A 25,161-nucleotide genomic window follows, 5' to 3' on the forward strand; every position below is an offset into this window, starting at 1 on the left:
AGGAGGACTGTGTCAGAATTTTGAAATCACAGGCACTGCACGGTCCATTGTAATTACATGTCCTTCGCAGCAAAGGAACAGCAGCACTTGGTAGAAGTGTTTGCTAATGGAGTGAGTAGAACTAGTAGCATCTGAAAGATGAACAGCCGCCCAACTCCCAACAGGGAGGCTTTCTGCTCTGCCCCCCCGAGAGCACACTGATAGAGCTAGCTTCCTGCCCTGACACCAGCACAGACTGCTGACCTGTGGCTGAGCGAGCAGCTCATGTCTGGGAAAGGACTGGTTGTGCTAACCCACCAGACCTGCAGTTAGTCAGTAACAGCAAGTAACATGCTGCCGAGGGGACCACTCACAGGTTCCTTCATTCACTACACATGGACAAGATGATATCTGTTAAATGATCCTCAGTCGGCATCTACCAGGTCAGCCTCCTTTACCTAGGTGTGTTTCCCTTCCTAGGTGTTTCTTCCCGCCCAGAGCAGAGGAGCTGAGGGGAAGCCTGATGGCGGCTGCAGCTCCTCACAGGGAGCGGAGGGCAGCGCTGAGCTCTGCTCTGTGTGACAGCGACAGCATGGAGCTGTGTCAGGGGAGGTTCTGTCCGACTCAGGATATTCTCTGATTCTTCTCTCAACTCAACCTAAGAAACGTCAGAAACTCTCAGCCACTGCTTTTATGGACATCAGACTAATTTTTCATTCCTGTGGCCAGCTACCAGCCCAGCAATTGCAACTAAACATCTGCCTGGGGCAGCAGTGCAGCCCTACTCTAGCAGGGCTGAAAGCCCACCAGGGGACAGCAATGGCTCTCCAAGAGGAGCCCGTGAATATCAGAACACCTGCACGGCAGCAAACATCCTGCCAGATCCCATCTCCAGCCATGAGCTGCATAGGACCTGGTTGCTTGGCCGCATGCTTCAACCCTCTCTGCACAGCAGAAATCTGCACCAGTACTGCTGCCCAGACACCTCAGAGCACAGAGGCAGGAACGGTATTTGCTGTTACACCTACTTATGTCTCTGAGCTGGGCAAAAAAACTAGCCCTCCTTGCTCATCTAGTCTTTAGCCAATGAGGCGAGTTCAATTACATCCTTAGCACATCTGGTTTTAGCAGTGCAGGCTGAATACTCCAGAAACCACAGAGCAAAGGTGTTTGGGTTAAGAATGTTCTTGCGATTAAAAAAAAAAAAAAAAAAAAGTACAAAAGTCTTCAAGTGTTTGTTTAGAGAAAATAATTTTCATTTAAATGCTGGCACAATTTCAACAATTTGAGTTTAATTTTGAAGTGTTGAAAATGCCCTCAGATAATTTCTGTAGCATTCCAGACCCCAAAAGTTATCGTAGGAAGTAAGTCACCTAAGAAATCAGCTAACAGTATAGCTGAAACTCATTTCCTGTTTTCTAAGAAAACAAAAAAGGGCCCCATGCTTTTAAATCTTTCTGAGAAAGATCTTCTCATGAATAGTGTAAACTAGGCAAGTGGGGTTTGACTTTTCTCCTGCCCCAAAACAGTGTTCTCTCCTTGAAAATGCCTCCAAAGCTCTCACATGCCGTATTGGTTCCAGTTATTCACTGAACTTTGGTACTGTTACAGTTGGTGTTACAGCTGGAAAGATAATCGTGGTGAAAATGGAAAAAGAAACAAACAGGGAAGGAATGCTCACCTGTATCCAAAGATCTCAGTTTGCAAGAAAGATTCCACCCACAGAGGAGGGACCTCCAGAAGGAGATTCTTCCCCAGTGGCAGTCCGGTGCTCCCAGGGCTGACCCAGTCCTTTCCTCAGGTGCTCAATCAGTGGTTCAGGCCACGACTCAACAGTTCCCATACAGGTACCAAGTCCTCTGCTGTAAGCACTGCTTGGATCAGACTTAAAAATGGTTTCAAATCCTTCCCAAAGGAATTTACAACCACACATGATTATAAAGAATGATACAGTATTTGTGTTCTCAATTACATCACAGCAGTGGTCTGATTTTTATATTACATTTTATTTTATATTACAATTTGGTTTTGCATTTAGGAATTAGGTGACACTGTTACACACTGACGCTGATTTGCTGTTTCATCGCTGTCTCTGACTTTCTCAAGTGAATACCAAAAAGGTGTTCAAAATCAGAAAGCTCTGCTTGCTTGGGGTCAAAGTTTGACCCAATTTCCAGTAAAAGTAATCTTTTGGTCCAAGTTCTATCAAATTCAGGTCTAGGATTACAGAAGTTTAGTTTCATTGAACTTAGTTTGGCTATTTGAGGCTTATTCTTTACAAAAACCAAGCAAAATTGGGTCCTTAGCTCAGCTCAGACAAGTTTGCAGGTCCCAACTAGACAGATCACAGAAGGGCTCCTACACTGAAGTTTTGCTAGCAGCCCCACTTGTAACACAGTGTGCCTCCATCTAGCAAGACAAGATGTTGCAACTAGCTGCAACTGCTGCTGTTGCCTCATACTGGTTTCAAGGGAGCAGATTCTTTATATGGTTTGCTAGGAAGCTGGTTTCCATTTAAAAAGGAGGGGAAAAAGTCTCTCTAAGCCAGCTTTTGAATGCTCTCCTTTGTTAACTAGCATAGTTAACAGGCCTGAATATGACAACAAATTTCACATCAATAGCATGCCTCAAAGGGAGAAAATGAGCAAGGAAAAGCAGCTTGAACAGCGATAAGTGAGAGGATACCTAACAGCACAATCTGCTTTTGGGTTAGTTTACAGAAAGAAAGAAAGTATTAAGAAGATAAATATTAATAGCATTCCCTCTCTGTCAGGATATCCCTTCCCTTGCAATCATGCAGTTTTATTGGACCTTTGTGCTCACAAAGCATTGAGACACAATCTGTTTCCCCACTAGGAAAAGATGAAGAATGTCAATTTGATTTTGCTAAAGCCAATGGGGTTCTTGGAGGAAAAAGTATGCTAGCACTCTGCTAGCACAGCCAGTGCAAACACAAAATATCTGTCTGTGGAAGACAGAGGCTTCATCCCAGTGTTGTTGAGTTTGGTGGCAGTTACCTATTTGTAAACTGCTCAAATCCTCTGTTACATTTTTGTATTGCGCTTCCACCACTCTAATCTTTTCCAACTGTAACAAGTAAGTGCTCTCTTTAGTATAAACATCAGTGAAAATAATTTAGCTCTTTGTTTTTGTCAAGGCTGAAAACGACCTCCAGGAAAGCCACCTTTATTAGAATTTATCTATCTCAAGCACCTCTACATTTCTTTAAGTGATCAGCAACTGCAATTGCTTGAAGCTCACCATATCATAGTGAGTCCTTCATGATATCATAGAGTCCTTCATGGAAGAGAGTTCATTTTTTGAGATGGCCATTTTTGGTCCTGACAGAAGAAAAATAAAAACTGATACTCACAAAATCCTTTGTTAGATTTACAAATGCAGTCAACCTAATTTTTTTTTTTTTTTTAAATCTTGTTCTTTCTCCGGATTTAGCTCGTATCCCAACTTTCTGTTTCCTACAGCAACTTTCATTGAGCTTTAGCTCAATCTGCACAGAATTAACCTACAGATACTCTCCATCAGCATTTCTAATTAGAAGCAGCCAAGAATTTAAAGGTAAATTAATTCATTGTTGAATCACTTGATATAATAGATTCAGTGTGTTAATCCTGATGTATATGGTCTGGGAAAGAGAGTAGAGAGGGCTGTTGTGTTGGTTTGGGAAGTTTTTCTTGTCTGTGCCTAGCACATGTGGTAAGGCAACAGCAATAAATCAGAACAAAGGAAATAAAGCACTAAGGCTTTAGGGAACATATGTTTTAGAAGAAAAAGTTGGCTCACCACTAAAAGCAGTACTGCCTCATAACGGATGTTTAAAATACAGATGTAAAAGAGAAAGACAAAATTATGTAAATAATACAGTGACTTACAGGTCGGTGCAGCTTTCAAACAACACTGCAAACCCATCCATCTTCCTGGGCTCGGACAGGCAGACCTCAAGCTCCAAGACAGTGTCCCATCTCATCTCCAAGCTGTGTTGTAACACATCAGGCTGCCAACAAAGCATTAAATAGTTAAAACCAACCCAAGCAACCAACATATCTTTTCCCAGGATCAAGGATCTCCAGCTGCTGTTGACAGCCCCACTGCAAAGCAACATCAGCTTGAGACATGCAGCTGGAGAAGAAATTTGTCTTCCCAGGACCCATGCATCCCTCATGCTGTAATGGTATGGTATGGCAGCAGTTTCACATAGCAAGAGGGGACTTCGCTGAGACTCCTTTCTCAATGCTGGGCAGACAGAAATGCTCCACTGAAGTGATAGTTACTCTGGAGCAGATTTTTCCAACATATTTAGGAGTCCTAGATGGGAAGAAGGGGGAGGGGAGTTCTCAAAGTTTCCAAGTCGGTCAGACTCAATCCCCAAGCTGGGCATTTCTTTCCTCTCTCCCTACACTTACTCAGTGTCCTTTAAGAAGTGCCACTCTGCACTTTCAGGCACCTCAGTGTGTCTGCAAAGAATCTGAGGTTTCATATCACAACCTCCTGTCTCATAGGATACCCCTGGGACTTCCAGCCAGGCCAAGGGCCAACACTGGGCAAACCTAGGCTGTGGGCAGGAAAGCAACCCCAGCAGCTGGTGGATACAATAAACCCCAAGAGAATGAAAAGGCTCCTACTTGTCTGTCCCATGCCTGTTAACTTTCTAGGGTAAATGGCCTTTATTTCATTTAATGCAGTGTCTTTGCCAGCAGTCCTCTGGCCAAGTAGTATAACATTAAATGTGCTCTACACGCACTTTGCTTTCAATGTTGGTCTGTCTTTCCATATTTCCCCTCTTCTCTTGCTTTGTCAGTTCCATTCTTACATAGAAACAAAGCCTGCGTGTTGAGAACTGAGCTGGGGCTGTGAAAAGAGTTGCAGGAGGAAGACATCATAAAAGTAATTTGAAAAATATAGTTTGGGTGTGATTGATGAGCTCAGACCTGTTGTAAGTCCTTATTTAAAGCAGAAGGTAGAGAAACAGTACCAGCAGTAGGAATGCTTAGGAGTGAGGAGAGTGGAGCTACATCTCCCTGCATCAGTAGGTGAGTGATGAATGCTGGAGGGAACAAGGGTCTGGCATTATCCCCAAGCAGGGCTTTGATCTGGATGCACAGAACAAAGCACAAAAAGGACAGGGAACAGCACAAAACCTGCAGGAATATTGCAGAGGAAGGGAAGAAAAAAATGTAATTCCCTTTGCCACCGGCTAGCGGTGAAACAGTAAAATCCCTGCATAAAGGTCTTAGAATGTATCCAAACAGTACCTCTCCACAGTGAAGAGAGGAGAAAAGTCATCTCAGTCAGCACTTCTTCCCGTTCACCATCTTGAAAACCTGACCAGGAGACACCAACAGCACATGGTGGGCTGGCTGCCCAAAGCTGAGAAGTATCGGCTCTACTAGATTGTAAGGTTAAAGCAGGACATACTAGAATGGGAGTTTGCAGACACCAGTGCTCTGGAGCAGTACCATCCCACCACCTGAAATCACATACCATACGCTGAACTGGGCAGTGCCTTTCCACCCCACTGGTCCTAGCAGGCTGGTATTTTACCAGACACTGCCACTTATCATCTGATAAGTGAAAGCCACTCATATCCTGCAGCAACCAGCGCCAGAGCAGACAGGGCCAGACATCCCTCTCCTGGGAAATGCTCCCATCCTTGCTGCATCAGGTCATGCGAGCACAAGCAACCCAAGGAGTCTCAAAGGCAGCTTCCTCACATAGATAAGCTCTCCAAGCTTCAGTAAATGAAATCCAGAAGAGATTGGTTCGGGTTACAAGCAGAAGGAACTTGGGCAGGTTAAGGGACTGATGAGCAGAGAAAATGCACAGCAATCTGGAACGATGTTCTACAGTATTCAGTAGGGCCCAGCAGTGCCTGTTTCAAATGATAAATTTGAAAATGAGGCCTCCAAAATCTTGATGCTAGTTTAAAAACCCAAGCAAACAAAGAACTCAGTGAATTTCTGGTTCTTTATTCATTGCTTTCCAGTTACTGAGCCTGAAGAATATATTCAGGTCATGTTTTCAATCTTTTCTCCATTATTACAAAAGAAAGAAGCATGTTTTATAATATTACATTGTAATGAAAACTGAGATTTCCTCCTTGTGCTCTCTTTCAGGATCCACACCTCTGAGGAAAGCTCAGAGCACTGTCAATTTGTGAGAAAACAGAACAGGCAGAATTGGAATTCCAGAGGTGGACGATGAGAGGTGAACTCAGTACAGACATTTTATTAAATCGCACAGACATTTTATAAATCAGCCAAGGCCAAATTATTGTTAAGAGAAGAAATCAATTTTAAACCAAGAAAAAAAAAAAAAAAAAAAAGCCCGTAGAAGCCAACCTAGTCAGAGCCTTAAAGAAAAATTCAGTCTGGAACACAGGGTTTTGGCTGCTGCCCATGACCAGAGCCCTGCTGTGAGAGCAACCAAGGACCACCCCACTGCTGGAACGCTAACAGGGGACAGCCACAATCCCACCCAACAAGTCTCCAGACAGAGAGATGTCACTGCAAGATCCCCTCCTTCTGCCATGCCCTGGCCACGGTGCTCAGGCTCCTGCCCTGCGGCTGACAAACTGGGTCAGGGTAATCTCCAGCAATCCAGCTAAGCCAGCTTTCTGCCTGCTCTGCATTTTCAACAGCGATGCAAAGCAGATGCAGTGGGGGTCAGGATCTGGCCCCCCACATGCATAGTTTTAAAGATTACATTCAGCAGAAGCTATTGAGAGGAGGAAAAAATTGCTGAGCCCAACTTATTCCTCTGACCTTGAATACTTTAAAACATAATATTTTATTTGGCTGGTTATGGGAAACTTGTGGCAGAACATTCATTTTTCTGGAAGGTTTGTCCTGCAATACAAAAGGAAGAAAAATAATTGAACTTTTACTTCACCTCTCTCTGCTATGTACATCCCTGCACCCACATAAGCTGCTCTCACTTTTAAGATCTGAATACATTTGATAACTGTATTTGCTCAGCAGAAATGCCAACAAGGTTCCAATCAAAAACAAACACTGTGGTCTGCAGGCTTGGGGCAAACAGGAACATGTCCCCATTAAAAGTTCATGCTCAGAGTGAAATCAGAAGGGTCAAAATGAACAATTACTTAAGGAAAAAAAAAAAAGTTCAGGACACACATCAGTAGCACAAAACATTCAGCCAGCAATTCCTATCATACCTTGAAGCAGCTGAATTTTGTTCAGTGCTCAACAATTATAAAGCTTTACCTGAGTACAAGGCTTTTGCAGAACCATTTGGGGGGAGAAAAGTTTATTTTCAGAGTTTCCAATCTAGTTTCCAATCTGACCTAAATTCAGCCGTAGGCATGGCTTTTCTCTTGTTTAAAAGAGACAGGACTAACTCATTCACTTCCCCAACCTCCTGCACGTGCTAAGGATCTCCAGCAGTATTTGCAGGGGAGACATCATATTCAACAGAAGGAACACAGCAAGAGGGTTTCCTGCTTTCTCCAGCTGCTCTTGCTGCATCCAACTTCTTCCTGAGCCTTTCCTACGGACACATTATAAAAGACTCCTCCTAGTATGCCTAGCCGGGCTTCAAGCCCTCAACCTGCAGAGCGAGTGGAAGTCTGCTGCAGCAACACAAGGGCTGCTCAGTGCCCGGTCCTTTCCCACAGACAGATGATGCTATGGGCATGCAGGTGTAGAGCCTAAGTACATTTCACTCTAGCAGCTCAGCTCCACAGTTGGCTACTTCCAGCTGAAAGACAGCAGCAAGCAGCAGTGGGAGGCTTTCCCAGCCTTTCTATCTGCTCCTGTAGACAGATATCACAGCAAATGTGTTTCTAGAGGTCTCAAAGCAGGAAAAGGTTCATGATGGTTGGGACAGCGATAGCTATTGCCCTACTTCCTTCATCAGAGGTAAATCCCACAGCTGTCTTCTAAAGCTTCTCCGCAGCTAAGCAGGACCTGTAGCTCCTTCTTCCCCTGCTGAGCGACCAATTAGCCCCAGGCAATCTCTTTCCTTTTAAGTAACAGGCAAGTCTGCTGTTCAAGGCACCTGTGCTCTGTGTTCAGCAAATCAGCTGCCATCACCACTGGCTGTGCTCATCAGGCAGCCGGTGAGAGCCCGTGTGTGCAGTGCCTGCTGCACAGCCAAGAGCTCGCTGCCACTCAGCAGCTGGCACTTGGCACAACAGCCGCGCGTGACTCAGGCTGGCGCAGCACTGGAGATGCATTCCCCTAGCTTATATCTGCAAGTGATTCATTGCGTTCAGACAGTGTTGGCGTGCCAGCCATGCTGTAAAAATCTGGAGTTAATAAACTCCACTTTCAGGTCAAGGCAGTGCTTTCCAGGGTGTAGCTCTGTAGCGCAAGCAGTGCTCACTCCCACCCCAGCAGATAGTTGCTGCTGATGTGTTTCCCATTGGGAAAACCCCACGACTGCATACAAGAACAACTCTGGGAAAAGCCTCTTGCTCCACCTCCTCCTGCCCAACAACCTGGCCCTTCTATTCCCTTCAGGGTGGAGAGCACAGCCCACAGTCTTGCAGCCCGTCTTTATCCCTAACCATGTGAGAAGCCTCCTGGAACCTGCAAACTTGGCTGCCTCTAAGACGGGAGGGAGTATTTTAAAAAGGGGAAAAAAAAAATGCAGAAGATGTCAGCAGATGTTGCAACCACCTGAAACCAGAGGAATCTGAACAATGTTAATTCAACTCCAGGTACAGAATAGTGACTGCCCTGGACAGCACCTCACTGCAGCAAAGCAAATCCCTCCTGAGAGAGCTGGTCAGCTCCAAACCCCCTTCTCCTTCCACTCCCCCTCAAGGGAACCTGTCCTGGAGCATTTCTGGTTACGTAGGCCGAAACCTGCTTCAGATCTGCCCTTTAACTTCTGTGCCTTACATCTAAAGCTGCAAGATGAACATTTCTTCTTTTCCTCACCTTTCCTGCAAGAAAGCATAAGGAAAGGTAAGCTTTGCTGTCTGGATGCATTTTGCAGAACCATAGTGGACAGAAAGGAGAAAGACATTAAAGGGATAGAATCACATTGAGGGAAACCTCTTCCCTCTCCTGGCACTCAATCCACCTCTTTTCTGCTGCTTTGCCAAGCATTTGTGGCCCTGAGGGGACACTGCACTGTCCCCTTGTAGGCCTGGGAGCAGTTGGGGTTTTCCGTGCAACACTGCCAGGCTGGTTGCAGCCTGCTGCTGCCCTGCTCAGGAGCGAGCTGCATTGAAATGCTGGAGGATAGGCTGCACTGAGTTCACTTATGGAGCCATATAAATAACAGGAGCACCTCTGCCACATGGGCTACATACTGCTAAACTGCTGCTGCATCTCTCCACGGAACTGGTGACATTTTAGAGAGGGTAAACTAACTCATGCATTACCCTCCAGCTTTTCTTCTGCATTCACTTGTGGATCATCAGCCAAAAAGGGGTGGAAATGTCTTTCACTTCTCAGCATCCCCACAGAACAGGCATGCTTCAACACTGGCTATATTTCAGTATAATTATTCACTCACTCTCAGCTGTATTTTGAGCTTGTATAATGTAGATCAACATCAATGGAGCTTCACCAGTTTACATCAGCCTAAGAATGTGGCTCTGTGTTCTCATGGCACAGAGCTTGGACCTGGAATTGAAGCAGCCTCAGCAGTCTCAACAGCCCAGTTTGGGAGCCCTGAATGGGACAGTGGAGCTAGGAGAGGTGGGCTTGTTTTGTGGCACTCCGGGGAAGAACAGCCATAGTGAATGACAAGCATAGGAGCAGGGAGCATTTCTGAGGAAATGCCCAGCCAGCAAAACAAAACATGTTAGGAACAAAATGGGGAGCAGGGGCTGGTGGAGAAGTGCCAGAGGCACAAGAGAGTCCCAGCATGGGCATCAAGGAGTGCAGGATCAGACAATGATCCACAAGAAAGACATAGCTAGTGCCATCCACTTTTCTTGCCATTAACCAAAAGGATTAAAGCACTTGAATTCAGTCACTCAGAATAATATTGGCAAATACATGACAGCTGTGTACAACTATAACTAATCCTCAAATACTGGTTCTGTGCCCATCCTTGAGCAGTGAATCTTTTGCGGTGCTGAATGCTGGAGGTGAGGGGTGTGTGAATACCCCAGCCTGGTCATGCCATACCCATCAGGGTTAACAAGGTCCCACCACTTCCTGAGCAATTAAAACATCCCTGAAAAAAAACACCAAACTCTACAACCTCACGGACAGACATCTCAGCCCTTAGGTACGCGGATTCAGCTTGGAAAGTGATATGAGAACCAGGCAGAGTACACAATGCTATATCTTGAATACTGTGGTTTTCTGCAGGAACATTCACTCAGATATATCAGTGATCTTCTAAATGGGGCTGAACATTCGTAACTCCACTTTACAAAGGGAATGCAAGCCACCAAGATTAAAGGCTGCCACTCTTACAAAGGAAAGAAAACCTGCAAATACAACAGGCATATTAAACAAGTTGGCAGAATTTGGCCACCTCAGTTGAAAACTGCAACTCCTGTTCAGCTGCTGCCTGGCCCCGGAGGTGCCTCAACTTGCCTGCTGCCTCCAGTTTAGGATCTCAGCCTCCGCAGGCTGTTATCCCGCTCCCAAGCATGTCCAGAGTTGCTCCAGCCCAACCATCTCGGCTCCATCCCACAGCTGAGTGTGCAAGGTCCTGGCACCATTACCCAGGGCTGCCAGTGCTGTCCTCGTCCTCAGCCCAGGAGCCAGCGTGCGTGAAGCACAGCGGTGAGCACTGCCATCCCCTAGAAATGCCTTTTGCTACTGCAGCCCAAGGGAGCACCTGCCCCAAGTCCTGCCCTACACAACTCCCAGCAGCCCCTCAAACATCCTGCTGCACAGGGAGCAAGGCACAGATAGCCCCAGGCATAGTGACAGTGAAAGGGAGCACAGTCTGCACTGTGGCAGACACACCAGGCACTCAGCAGCTTACAAAGCCTTTCTTGGTTCGAGGCTGAAGCATTCAGCAGTACACTGCGCAGAGTGGTGGAGCAGCCTTCAGTTACCTTCAAGCTATCCAAAGCTGTGATGCAGTACAGCAAGAGCTGTTTTCCTCCTTTGCAGATGCTCTACTGTATCACAGTGTCTAAAACAATGCCATATCTTGTCCAGGGCAAACCAGGCTGGGGTCAGCTGTATCATTTACCACTTTTTCATGTATAACCTAGGCTGGAGGAATAGCTTTGTTTCAGAAAGCCTGCATCCATTTCTCCACCTGTTGTGGAAGCAGAGTGGAGTGGTTTCAAACAAGAAACAGAAAAGAGAAAGTGTTTGTGGTAAATAAGTGCTGAGCTCCAATTCCCTCCAGTACTCCAAAACCCTCTGCAGCTTTCTCTGGTGTTAGTGCTTATTTATCCACTACCAGTATTCTTAGTCTGACAGCTAGCAATGCATTAATCACTGTCAGGTGATCTTTGTTTCTGCTTCTCTGCAGGTACCTGTCAGAATCACAAAAGATTGATTATCACACCACCATGTGTGCAGGAACACAGACTTGCACTCCCTTGTAGCCACTCCTGTCTGCAAGAAAACACATCCCTTCTCCCACTCCTTCCATCAGCTGGAGCAAAGCTATCCCCCTCGGATTTCTAGCTCCCGTGGTTTCACTCCACTTCAGCTGGCTATCTGCTACCTTTTGCCCAGACATCTGTCCTTTTTCAGCTTCTCAAGCAGCACAAAGAGAATCATCAAAACACTTCTCTGCAGCAATGTGCCATTCCAGGCACCCTGCTCCCTTCATTAACCACGTGAGCTGGTGTCCCTCTCTCCTTCACAGAAAGTTTTCTATGGCTCAGGTCTAAGCCCTGGCCACACTGTGCATGCAGCATTTAGAAGTACAATCAATAGACCCGGGAGCAAACTCTGGGAAATATTTAATCTCCACCACAGTAGAAGCAGCTGCAGCTCTTCTTATCCATCATTCAGAAGAGCCCTGGCAAAGTGAAAGATGTATTCTGGGGTCTGGACCCAGCTGTCCACTGACAGTGCCAGAAGACGGAGGGATGCAGGGGTCTGTCTGCATGTAGTGGCTGCAAGCACACATGTATGCTGGTGCAGCAGAAAGGGCCTCCAAAGTGGAGTAGTGAAGTTGTTCCCTACGATATGGGTACAGCTCTTACCAAAAGGAAGAGAAAATAAGCTCTGTCTAAAGCATCTAAAATGAGAATAAATTAAAAAAATATTTTGTCAAATGCAAGCAGCTGCCATTAAGAGGGACCTCCAGCAATGCCCAGAGTCTTCTCTGCAGCAGCAGCCAGGGAAACCTGCCTTGGCTGCCCTTTGCTGCTAGCACTGCCTGAGGAAGTAATTCTCTTCTCTCCCTCCCATGAACATTTCTGTGCATGATTCAGCAGCTGTCTACAAAAAGCAATTGGGAAGATGAATGAGTTCATAGAGGGAACAACAGAGAGAGCGTCTCTCTGGGTGAGTGAGGACATTTCAGCAGATGCAGTTCCCATTGGAGGTATGGGTAAGTTTGGAGGTGTCCAGCCTTGGGAGGAGCAGGAGGAATAGGGACTCTTACGTAAGGTGGGATTGCCATCTATGCAATGTGTAGCCCTCTTACCTCCTGGCTTAGCTCTCTATACTTGCTTATTTTGTATGGGGAATGAAATCACAATATACCTTAGGCTTTAGGTGTTTTTAGGACCTTCCTGCAGAGGCTAAATGCTACTGTTTTTGCTGTAGCAGGATGTGCAATCACTGGGAGAGCAGCCCTCCTCCTTCTCTGACCCATGAAACTGCACACATCTCCTTCTATATGGTGTTTGAAGAAAGCATGCAAAACAACCTCCTCCTATATTTTGCTGTAACGGGTCCATAGTTGTCTCTCGGAATCTGGACCCAGTTTGTTTCTTATATGTAGCTTTTAATAATAAAAAATCTTTCCAAGATAGGGAGATAATTGATTAAGTATCTCTTAACAAATATCTAAACAGGAAAGATTCAAAACATGCATCTCTAAGCTCCTCTCAGCATTTGAGCAATGGCTTTTAGCCACAGGTTGGAACTCCATGTCTTTCAGAGTGTTCCCTGCTCTCTTTATCTCACCACTGCCATCAAGCACATCCAGATGTTTTTGGTGAGGCAAATTCTGTTGCTCTTAGTGCCAGACTGGGCTTGGCCTTTATCTAGGTTTTGCTCTAGGTGGCAAAGATATGGAAAATGGTAGGCGTTTTTTGGGAGTGCCGGTTCCAGCAGCCGTGTGTTACACTCTTACTTCAGTGCACTTTGAGTTCCTAGCCCTTATAATGGCTGAGGAAAGTTTAGAGAAGACTAGAATCCAAAGTATGAAAATGTAGGCACCAAAAGGCCCCAGCAAAAGTTATTACCCATAAACTCTGGTGATAACAAAGGCATTTTCACCATTTCTGAGGATTTGTGTCATGGATTCTGAATGCTTAGATCACACACAGTCCTCTTGCTTCTTCTTAAAAGGATCACAGGTGCTGGAGTTGACTCTAATAAATGCCTGAGAAGAAGGAATAGACAAATTCAAGCAGTGAGCAAAATCAAACATTTTGAATATGGTGCAAAATTTTTGTTCTAACACTCTTTGAGCACACAGGCTCATTTGGAGAGGGACATCCAACAGAAAATAATTACACTACCTCTAACACAACTTAGGTTAAAAGTGTAACCAGATACGAATATCTCTTTCTGTTGAGAGGTTTAGCTTATAACTTCTTCCCAGAGACAAATCTAAAGCAGGAAAATAGTGCTTACACTCAATCTAGAATTCTTCAAGTGCTACACTGCTGGGGATTTAAATTTTCAATTTATACCAGGATATTGCCTCCTGTTAAGAAGCTCTAGAGGTTCCTATAATCCCAGCCCAGTGAGGGATCCTCATGTCCACTGGCCTTCAGACATTCCTCTGGCCAGAGCTTTTCAGTCTGCTGTGCTCCTTATAACACTCGAGAAAGCAGTTGACTCTTCTTAGTTCCTTACTTCTTGAATACTTAAGAATTTTAATTGATTTTCCTGGTTCCAGATACTGGCTCTCCCCAGCAAAAGGACAGAGCTACAGTGACCCACACTTCTCTCTCCCCTGCAGCACATCTATCTGTGGTCCCGCACAGCTCTGGAAATAAACTGCTTTTCTCAAAGACACCCACTGGCCAGAGTCAGGCTTTCTACAGAAGGCACAAGGAGACTTATTTAAACTCCAAGTCCTCACCAAGGGAGTTTTGGAGAGCTGGAAATGCTCCCGGGAGTGGTGGTAAGGGAGAGAAGAGGCAGGAAGTCAAAAAAAGATTTCTCACCCCATCCTATGCTTGGAAAGCAGTCCTTTGGGGTCTGCCTGCTCCCTTCCATCACGTTTCCTTCTCATAGCTGGAAGTCTCACTAGTGCAGCACTGAGAATATTTTAAATGATTCATTAATGTTTGTACACATATGCCAGATGCTTTCTTTTCTAATAAACAAATAAACAGAAACCTCAAACACCCCCTGAGAGATGAAACATTTTCCCTACAGTGAGAGCCACACTGGTTGCTTGTGCAAGAGAGTGGAAGGTTAAAGAAAAAAAAACAACTCATGCACCCACCACAGAAGCCCACTTTATGAGCATTTCTCCTCCCCCTCTGATCACTTCCCCTGCCATACCAGTTATTCAGACTTCGGGGAGGTGTGGAGATACTGAGAGATGTCACAGCTGCTTATTTCCCCCACATTACCTATGAGGAGCCTGGACTGGGGGCTTTGGACCACCTTAGCTGAATGCAGCTGATGGGACACTGCATTAATACAGCTACTGAAGCCTTTGATGGGTGTTCATCAGAGCATTGGCCTGTGCAGATACTTCCATCTCAGTACTTGAGGTCACCACAGAGATTGTTTCACTTACATATGGCTGGGACTTCCCAAGCTATGTGGGTGTTCTGGTAATTTTATCCCAAACCCCTTTTCTTCCAAGATTTTACTACAGTCATTTGGAAATTAAGTACTGTAATTTCCCAGATCTGGCAGTCCCACTCTGTCATGCAGTTCAGCATGAAAATTGCAGTATTACACAAGGGATGTCTTAGGTGAACAGTAGGTGTGCAGAAATGAGACCTAACAGAGTTGTCAGAGAGCTCAGATCCAAAACTGCAGAGAAGGTGATACCAGTAAGAAGTGATCTCTCCATGTTCATCCTGCCAGCTTTGCTCCCGTGCATCAGCTCTCATGAGGCAAGGATCAGCTCCGTATGCACAAAGCGCCATTGTTGTGGGGAACAGTTCATACACGCTGAACTGATTCTACATCAGCAATCACTATAAAATTTTAACTAAAAAAGCGATGAGTATATTCCTTTTATGTCTTATGCAAAGGCATCTGCTACTGAAAGCAAGAGGGATTCAGGCGAGTGCTCCACAAGATGTGACTAGAATATGTTTCTTCTGAAGTCCTTTCATCAGAAGTAGTAATATATTCCTCTTTTCCCTTAAGACGTGGAAAGCACATTTTACTGCCTGCCACAGGACTGTCAGGATCAGCATTTCAAGAAGGAATTCAGCTTTATCAACATTCAACAGCATTGTAATTCAGGAATAATTAATGTAATATTAACATAGAGTTATTGAGAAAGGTAAGAATGTAAGTGTTCAACATCAAATTCATTTAGCATTTGCTGCAGTAGTGTGATTGGCACAGAGTCATTTAACATCAGTGCTAGCTTCAGCAGGATGGCTTCAGGGTGTGCCTCCTGCTGCACATATCGCCCAGAGTGCTCCCTGTGCTCCTCAAGGGACATCTTGGGAAGTCGTGCCATGTGTCTGTGGCAAAACAAAAGAGAAAGAAATACTTTTGTAAAGCCTGCCAATACTTTGCCAAGGTACAAAACATATCTATATTTCTACTTATGAACTATACTAGATCGATCATGCATACGATATATTTAGGAATTACAATGAGAGTGATAGATCTGTATTTGTGCATTTATATGCACATACTTATGTAAAGGTAGATAAAATTGAATTCATATATCTATTCTGTAGAGTTGAGGAATATGTTGTGACTTTTATAGAAACTGGTTCTTGACTTAAGAGTGGATACATCAAGCAGCATAGTGTGTACTGCTTATGCAAAATTATATACACAAGTACGCTGCTATATATCTATCTATATATATACACATAGTTGTAAAAATACATATATAAATTCAGTTAAAGGCTTTGCCTTGCAACAGAGGAAAAGAGATAAGCTGCTTTTCTCCATATCTGGAAAGGATTTTCTGCCTTTCAGGATAACTAGGTTCAGCAGTTTTGGGGCCTGATTCCTTCACTTCTGTTCACTCTGTTCCCAGTACAGCCAAAAGGAAAAGGAGCCTGACTGAGAGCTTTCAGTGAGTAGAGTTGCAGTAAATGTCTAGTGAGATTTTCAGACATGCCAAGGCTGCTACCTAATGCTGACATTAGTAGGAGCAAGGTGCCCAGGCATGCTGAAAAATCCTTGCAGCTACTTAAGACTCACTTGCAACAGCATGGTGTATGTGACAGACTGCCTGCATCCAGGACATCCACTGAACTTCAGTGGAACTGGGAAGTGGAACAGCTGGATCCAGCAAATTCCTCCTCCAGTGAGCACTGGCAGTGCTGCAGGACTGAAGCACTGTCCCCTGATTGTATCTGTGCTGCAGCCTGGTTCCTCCCACCCAGCTCACTTTTCACCTAGCTGCCACGATTGCTCCAAAACCTGGGTACAAAGAAGAGAGAACAACAGACATGTCCATAGAGGTAAAAACCTTTGCTCAGCGTGATAAGCCCCAAAGGCCGGATTCCTCACTATCAATCAGAGGTGACATAAGCAGCATGCAGGGGAATGGGTGAAGGATCAAGACTGACTCAGGAGGGAGGTGATTCTCATGCTATCTTGACAGCCTGAAGCAATTCTGGAGGCCATGTTTCACAGCCTTCTTGCGTTATATGACGCTTTAACAGTGTGTCAGACCTGTTATGAATGAGCACCACATCTGTCTTTAAATTAGATTTTAAAAAAGAACTTTCCCTCCAAAGCTTTTTTTCTGGGGCAACTGCAAAGAAGCCTCACTCTAAAGGGGATGATTCTCTCACTGCAGAGATGGGAGCAGCCAAGGCAGCCTTCTGCAGCCCCATATGACATGCTCCTGCTGAATCCAAGTCCCACCACTTCTTACTGAGTGCCATGCTTGTTTGACTATGTAAAGACCAAGTACTATAAAAAAATGTAAATATTTTTATGGCCTTGCTGGCTTAAAAGCCTACAAGGATGGCTGGCTAAGTGGAAAGGAATGCTGTGCACACACAGCAGAACAAATTTAATGAAAGACAGAACCCAGATATATTCTTTAACCCAGAGATGGAGTGCTTAGCATTGTTAAAAACGACGGTTGTTTAGCACGCCACAAAGAGAGCATTAATGTCTAGATAACACAATTAATAATGAACTCTGCAAAGCAAAGTAGTGCCACCATCAGCATAACCTCACTCTCTTCATGCACAGAACACAGGCTGACTTTACAGAGCTATTCACTCATCTCATCTTGCATTTCAGAAACCAGCCAAGTGCCCTTTTCCTTCCGTACTGCTGGAGGGTTATGGTAGAGATGAAAACTGGCTCCTCCCCGGGGTGCACAGGAGGAAGACAAAAGGGAACGAGCACAGGATGGAAGGTAGGAAGATCTGCCTGGATATTAGAAGTGTTTTCACCACTAGGGGTGCAGGGTGGTAGCAGGCTTCCTGTTCTTGGAGATACGCAAACTTCAATTAGATGTGACTCAGAGCAACTCATCGCAGTTGGATCTGTGCTCAGCAGGGACTGGATGAGGTAGATGCAAAGACTCTTACCAGCCTCCAGGCACTCCTTCTCTCCCCTTATGGGCAGGATGTGACAATTCTACAGTCCTTTGGTTATCTCAGAAGTGTACTTTTGTTTGTTTCTTTTCTTGCCTGCTCTCTGTACCAGTGTATCCACACTGACTGGCTGCTGAAGATACCGCATCTGCTGTACCAGCTGACTGACCTTCCAGCCAAGCGGCCCCTTTGAAAAAGCTTGGGTGGAACTAGGGTAAAGTTTATTTTAAATACTGGCTTTGGCTTCTAGATTGCCAAATCCAAAAGTCTACAAAACAGACCAAAATAAAAGGCCAAGGCCAGGAGGAGGTCGCTGCTCAGCTCCCAGGCACAGGAGCTTCAGAGGATGAGCTGCAGAATGTGAAGCTCTTCTGCAGCACACAACAACACATGGCAGCAGCAAGAGCACAGGCAGCCACCATTACCAACAGCCGACAAAAATATAAAGGCAGCCTAGATCTCCCTTGCCCTGCTCTGTCTCAACACAGTGTTCAAACCAGGTCTGAAAGTCATCACATTTCACTTACTTCATACCGCCTTGTCATTTCAGATGTTACTATCCCAGGTAGGCACAGCGTGGGATCTCCCATGGCTGTTAGGGTAGAGCTCTGAGTGATGCCAAGAAAACTATGCAAGGTGTAAAAACTTTTGGAAGTGAGCCTAGCTGCAACACCAGGGAAGAGTTAGGAGAGGTAAGCCCTGCGCAACGCTTGGCAGCATCCTAACACGCTTAATTTTTTTCAGATACATTTATTTAATTGTATCTTTTCACATCATCAGTGATTATGAAGTTCAAGTTTAACCCGGGGGTTAAAAAGAAAGACTCATGAGCATGGATAAAAGCCTGTCTAAAATATTAAGTCATCGTTAGAGCTAAAATTATTTCAAGTTGTTTCTTCAGATATAAATGTTGTAATTATGTTAAACATAATGTTACTGCTTCCCATTTAACAAGTCCCTGGCCTTGTCTGCACACCTGAAAAAGACAAGTAGACAAGGTTTAGCTGGGCCAGGCCAAAAGCACAACCTTCTGTGTCTGCTTAACTGGGCATGCTTTCCCCTTGATTCTGGGGCTCTTGCTGATTTGTTGCTCCCTGCTCAACTGCCCTATCCTTCAAACCCATCTTATCCCCAGTGCTCCCTGCTGCCTGGACCCTTCTCTGCCCTGAGGCACCAGGCAAAGCTGACCCTTCTCCCACTGCTGCTACCTGCAGGCTCTATCCACTGACCAGGGATTTGAATTTGTCTGGCTCCTGGATGCTTTGGAGGCATCTTTGCTTTGGCCTGGGAGCCAAACACAGATGCAAGGAGCCAGCAAGCTGTGAAGGGATCTGTGGTCTTGTAACTGCGTGACTGGAGAGTGTTTCCATGGAGTTTTACACGGCCCCATTCCCCTTCTCCCACTATTTCTGGCTGTAGTTACAGCCATGTGCAAACAATGCACCCTGTGTGCATGTTTCCCATTTGGCACACAGGCTTGTAAAACGTTTTTAATATGTGATTTACAGTGGTTCAGGCTTGGACTGAAACTGTTTCCCTCAAAAACAGAGCAAGGATAGACTGTCAGAAAGCATTCAGGGACAAGGTTGGAGCAGGCTGGCACCCAGCAGCACAGCCTACAGGCAGCTATCAGCCAAGGCACTGCTCCTCCCTTGGCCAGTATTAGCCCCAGAAGAGCATCCTCATTTCCACAAGAGACATCCTCTAGAGATAAGCAGAGTTTGTGGCTGTCTGCTTAGCCAAAGTCAAAACCAGAAGCAAACAAAAGCAATCACAATGTTTGAGCCACATCTGTTTGTGACCTTTCCTTCCCCAGAAAACTGCAAAAGTACTACTGGAAATATAGGAGGAATGGAGAAAACAGTGGCATTTGGTATGAACTGGATAGTAGGTGGGAAAAGAAGTCATCACCTTATAACAGGAATGTATTTTTAAAGGGAATTTTCATGAAAAGCAACATATAGTTTAGAAGAATCAGGTAGCCTAGTTTGTCATTCTTTGAGGTCCTTAAATGATCTTTCAAAATGCTCAAGTAACATTAGATACAGTATCCTATCCAAGTTCCAATTTCTTATTAGACTTTAATAAAGTCTGAATTGGAAAAGATAATATAAACTTCCTGTCCTACAAAACTGCTACCACATGTCATTAAAACAGCAGGGGAATGAGGCAGCACTGTCCTGAATATCTGATCAGCAGATGAAGAGTTCAACTCTCCCTCACGGTGAAATGCATTATGAAATGGGATATGGCTATGATTTGATTTTATACCTTTTTATTATAAGACAATGTTATCTCCAAACAGTGGCAAAATACATCTTCGATGATTCTTTACAGAGTTGTTGCTACAGCGTAAAGTGTTGATAAATGTTTCAAAGCCCACTGGAAAGCCGAGCTAGGATGATTTCTTCACAGGTTGAAGCACACAAGACAAGTGCAGAAATCTAAAAGGCTCCCCAGACATCACTTTATAAAGAGAGGGGCAGTTCATAAAATAATCATGACTGGATAGGTTTTATTTCCTTTTGAAGCATCTTGTCTCTGTTGGCATAAACTCAAAGATATTGAAAGATAGAGTCCATAGAATCTGGGAGAAGAGGCTGACCCTCACCTTGCTACAACCTCCCTTCAGGCAGTTGTAGAGTGATGATAAGGTTTCCCCTCAGCATCCTCTTCTTGAGACTGAACAGACTCAGCTCCTTCAGCTGCTCCCCATCACACTTGTGCTCCAGGCCCTTCACAGCTCCGCTGCCCTTCTCTGGGGCCCAACACTGAACACAGAACTTGAGGTGTGACCTCACCAGAGCTGAGTACAGGAGGATGATCACCTCCTCACTCCTGCTGGCTGCACTATTGCTGACACAGGCCAGGATGCCATTGGCCTTCTTGGCCACCTGGGCACACTGCTGGCTCATGTTCAGTCAGCTGCCAGCTAACACGGCCAGATCTTTTTCCTCCACACAGCTTTCCAGCCTGCCGCAAGCCCATAGCATTGCATGGGGTCATTGTGACCAAAGTGCAGGACCTGACACTTGGACCTGTTGAACCTCACACATTTGGCCACAGCGATCCAGCCTGTCCAGTGATCCAACCTGTCCAGATCCCTCTGTAGGGCCTTCCTACCCCCAGGCAGAGTGATACTTCCTCCCAAGTTGGTGTCACCTGCAAACTTACTAATTGTGCACTTAATCCCTCCAAAGTCTGATCTCTGTTTCAAACTGCTTTGCATCGCAGTTCTGCCAGCTGTTAATCAGCACTGAGACTCAAATGGCATTTAGGCAACACTTGACACTGCAGGTCCCACCTGTGTGCTCCTTTGGGCTCTCCCAGAGGAGACCTGCATGATCATGGTCTAAGTGCCCACCTGCTTCCCTGCTTCCAGCTCTGTCAGGACTATAGAGATGGCTTGCAGTGACTGCTGCACTAAGGCAAGGAGGGGCCTGCTGCGTACAAACAGAGAAAGCTGCTCTGGAGACCGGGAGAAGCCCCCAGCAGCAGACACACCACTAAGCCCACTCGCTTTGTGTGAGGTCTCAAACCTCCACTTGGGTTGTTCCCCATTAGAAGAGTTCAGTGATTCTGATCCTGCTGTGGAAGGAGCCTACATCTATCCCGACTGTCCAGAAACACTGCTTTCCTCATCTGCACCTATCTGCGGTGCCTGAGCTAACGGAAGGCTCCCTGATGCACTTAAGCAACATCCAGCTGTTATCTGAACCCCTTCAGCTCCAAGGCCAGAAAGGATTCAGAGTGGAAACTGTGGGGCTGCCTGGTTGTTTAGAGCTGTATCAGACAGGACACTCTCAGCGCTGCAAATGTGCTTTGGCACACCAATAGTGTCTGGAGCTCCTAGAAACAGCTTGGAGGTCTCATTTTGATTTTTTTGCATTAAAGTTTTCCTTCAGTTCAGCCAAGTTATCTGTCTCTTGTGTCAATTTGCTGAAGCAGCTTTTTTTTTTTACCAGTTTCTGGAAACCACAAAGGGTGAGGCAGCCCGCAGCTTTTTAAAGAATGACATTTGCTTTTAGCAGTATGATTGTCAACATTGCCACTGCATTGCACATGCAAAAAGCAGGTTTCTGAGGACACCAGCACTCAGAAATAAAACACTATAGTTCAGCTGGCATACGTAGGTTACTCCAAAAAGTAATGCCTCCTATTTATTTTCATGGAAAGTACAGCAGATACAAAGAATACAATGACACTATCTGATAGAGCAAATTCTCAGCTACAAAGCACTATTTTTCAACACAGTCATCACCATTAGCAATGCATTTGCACCAGCGATGAACAGGAACCTGCTTTTACATGCTTTTACAAATTTGCATGGCCATGTTGAATATGTCTTGTCTTTCATGTCACTGTCACCACTGTGAAATGCACCACCCTCTCCTCACTGTGCTCACATTCACTATTTGGTCTCCATAAATGTTTAGCAAGCACTGACAAATGCAGTGGGTGCCATTGTTTGCACATGAAGGAATTAAATGATACCCCTTTGCTTCACACACATTTCCATGTCAGGTGGCATTCTGTTAGCCCGCCTCTCTCCTGCCATCTGTCCCACAGCAACAACATGGATAATGGTATTGGTGGGAAGGTTGAATAAGTTCTACCATACCATCAACATCCACCTCTGATGTCCTGGGTCAACAAAACAGAATAAGAGGCATTACTTTTGGAGCATCTCTCCTATTTTCTAGTTATGCTTGAAAAAGACCATGCAAAAGTTCTTCATTATTCCCCTCCTGATTTTCCCTTCTCTAAATCCAAGCGCCAACATGAGTTTAAAACCTCCACAAAACATGTTTCCATTTGTTTTGTTGCTCTCTTAAATGAGCTTTTCAAGCCTAGCAGTAGCCTAAATATTCTCACATGTGTCAGGGAGAAGTGTTCTTTCTCTCATCTCTAGGTAAACATTTTTGTCTAAAAACTTGCCAACAGATTGAAGAGATGATGGCACATAAAATGATATAAATTAGTGCAGTTCATATCAAATTAACTGTGTGAGCAGAACGAGAAGAAATGAGCAGCACGTGTGTGTGTGCTATACTACAGTAAAAAAACTCATTGCAGAACCCAGCATCTGGAGGTGTTGAAAGTGAGGTTGCCTATACAAACACGTGCTCTCCCTGCACATTACCTTATGCTAGAGCCTTATATTTCACAATCACATGACATTTTTTTCCACGCCAGATAATCCAGCGTTTGGCAGAAGTGGCACCAAATGAATAAAAAATTATTCAACATTTGATCCACACCACTTAGGATGTTGGCCCATGTCTTGTCTACTGTGCATGGTTCCAGCATTTATCTGAACACAGAACTATTCATTTTCTATATGGTACTCAGTGAGATGCCTACTTCTATAGATCATGACTGCTCACAGACTTTAATAACTGTCCTTGGTGAAACAAAACAATGGTATTTATTCTCATCTAAGAGATGAAGCAGCAGGAGAAACAAGATGGCCTTTTCCTCTTGGGAGCCAGTGCTGTCAATGCTCACGCACAGTCCTCTCCACCTGGGCTGCACCCAACTCTCTACCTCCCCAGGATCTTCCCTACCACAGCATATGGAGAAGTGGGAAGGAGGGCAGCCTGCACTTGCCTTGGCTGCCACTTCGTTAATGAGTAAAATTCAAAATGCTAATCCCAATCCACAAAGCCACCAGTGTACTGGGGTCAATTAGCTCTGCAGCTGTCTTGCCCTGTAGCTTATCTGCGACACACTTAGAAAATGCTTGCCAGCCCCCACTGCATGTTTCCTGCGAGCAGGCAAATAAGCTCTTTTGCCTTCGGACTTGACTTGATCTGGATTGTCTTCAGGGAACCCTGGATGAGCTGGCTCGTCTCCAAGTGCCACTGAAATCAGGAGTCTCCTCTTTGTGAATTTTGAATCATGCCTTAACATGGCTCTAGATTTTCTCTTTGCCATAATGTCAAACTTCTTACTGAGGCTCTTTAGGTAGGGGCTTAGTTAGGATAGAGCAGGCTATGCTGTTCCCGAGTTGGCAGGAAACAATAGTCCCCAGACATTAACATGACAGACATGTCGACACAGAGAAACGTATGGTACCAATTAAGACAGTATCAACAATTATGCAGAACACAGTTGAGTGGATTAATTTGTTGCCTGGAGTAAAGGCTGCCAGTATGAAGCTGGCTGTCAAGAGACCCACTTTCATCTTGCACGCTGCCTTGTGCCAAATACTATGGAGCCTATGAAACCCATGTGCACTAAGGATGGTGCTGGGTTTTCATTTTCCACATACAGTCTTAAGCAGGGAAGAGGCAACCAGTTCATGTCTCTAGATGCTATATATGCTAGTTATTTTCCTGTTTAAAAAGAAAACAATACCAAGCTTGAAAAAAAAATAAATCTCTGAATGACCATCTTTCCCAGAAGAACAACAAAGTAACTGGAAAAAGATGGTGCTTTTCATGTTCAAAAAGGTTTTCTTTTTCTGAGGGGCTGACAAAATAACTCATTTGTCAAACACACTTTTTCTAGTTCTCTAAGCAAAGAGAAGAGAAATAGTTAAGTTGTGTGTGACTTCTTTCCAACTTGCTATTTTTGTGCTAACCAGAAGGACATTTACACATGCTTCGTCTCTTCCCACCCCTTCTTTGCCAAAGAAGATAGAAGCCACAACTTTCTAGGGGTAATCCAAGTTCTCCTGCCTTGTCAAGTGCCTCCTAGAGGCTACAGGTAAAACGCTGTCATTTCAGTGGCTTTGCAAGAACAAGCAGTTGATTTTTGCAAAGGTCTATGGCTGTCAGAGTACTAAACAGTAAACAAAAACAAAAAAAAACAGGACTTGTAAATAATCACTTACTGCATTAATAAACAGCAGTATTTGAATTCCTGCTGTAGCTTTGGACCAGCTGTGCTTTGTCTCAAAATCCAATTTAAAAAAATCTGCTTATGCTTGTTCCTGCAGTATGAAGAATATTGAACTACCCTTCACAAACCCTGCTGCTGCCTGCTTATAGAGCATATGGTCCCACATCAGGCTCTCATTTCTCAGTGTTTATCCTTGTTAAACAACAGCATGCCTACCTGAGATATAAATTACCCAGAGGCTTGGAGTAAAGCCATCCTAAGTAAGGAAACTATTAATAGCACTGCACTCCTCAGCGTACTGCAGGCAAAAGGCCCCAGCCCACTTGTAACACAACACTTCTCAACCACTGTGATGGAGAAATCCAGCTGTAATCCAGCCTTCCCAGCAACCACATTGTTCTCCGAGCAGCAGAACTCTGAGGAGTAGTTTTCTGTAGGTTTATATCCTATGTGCTTCATCCCCTCCAGCCATCGTATCTGTAGGATACTTGCAGGTCAGCAATAGTCCCATCACAAAA

The 25,161-nt window shown here is 44.9% G+C and overlaps 1 long non-coding RNA gene across 1 annotated transcript; it reads right to left on the reverse strand.

Annotated features, from left to right (window-relative positions):
- Nucleotides 1-11,989: 11,989 nt before the first annotated feature.
- On the reverse strand, nt 11,990-16,648 carry LOC104909507 (uncharacterized). Its single transcript, XR_004158737.2, has 4 exons — nt 16,440-16,648; nt 15,093-15,742; nt 14,249-14,341; nt 11,990-13,455 (listed from the first exon to the last, which is right to left on the reverse strand). It is a non-coding gene; the product is annotated as an uncharacterized LOC104909507 (long non-coding RNA).
- Nucleotides 16,649-25,161: the final 8,513 nt, after the last annotated feature.

The sequence above is a fragment of the Meleagris gallopavo genome, chromosome 2 (genome assembly GCF_905368555.1).
Source record: "Meleagris gallopavo chromosome 2, MGAL_WU_HG_1.1, whole genome shotgun sequence".
NCBI lineage: Eukaryota > Metazoa > Chordata > Aves > Galliformes > Phasianidae > Meleagris > Meleagris gallopavo.